A 335-nucleotide genomic window follows, 5' to 3' on the forward strand; every position below is an offset into this window, starting at 1 on the left:
AAGGTGGTTGTCAGGCACACGTTCATAGTTGAGAATGATGATGAGTGTCACGGATCATCACATTCATCCGGTTCAGGAACAAGTGATATCTTAGAATGGAAGCAAGCATGATTGAATGAAAAACAGTAGTAATTGCATTAATCCATCAAGACACAACAGAGCTCCTCACCCCCAACCATGAGGTTTAGATACTCATGCCGTAGAAGATACAATGAGAAACGTGTAAAATGTCATGATGTCCCGATACAATGTCAAAAGATCCTATTAATAGTGAACTAGTAACCTAGGGTATACAGAAATGAGTAAATGACGTAAAAATCCACTTCTGGGTCCAC

Source organism: Arachis duranensis, chromosome 9 (genome assembly GCF_000817695.3).
Source record: "Arachis duranensis cultivar V14167 chromosome 9, aradu.V14167.gnm2.J7QH, whole genome shotgun sequence".
Lineage (NCBI taxonomy): Eukaryota > Viridiplantae > Streptophyta > Magnoliopsida > Fabales > Fabaceae > Arachis > Arachis duranensis.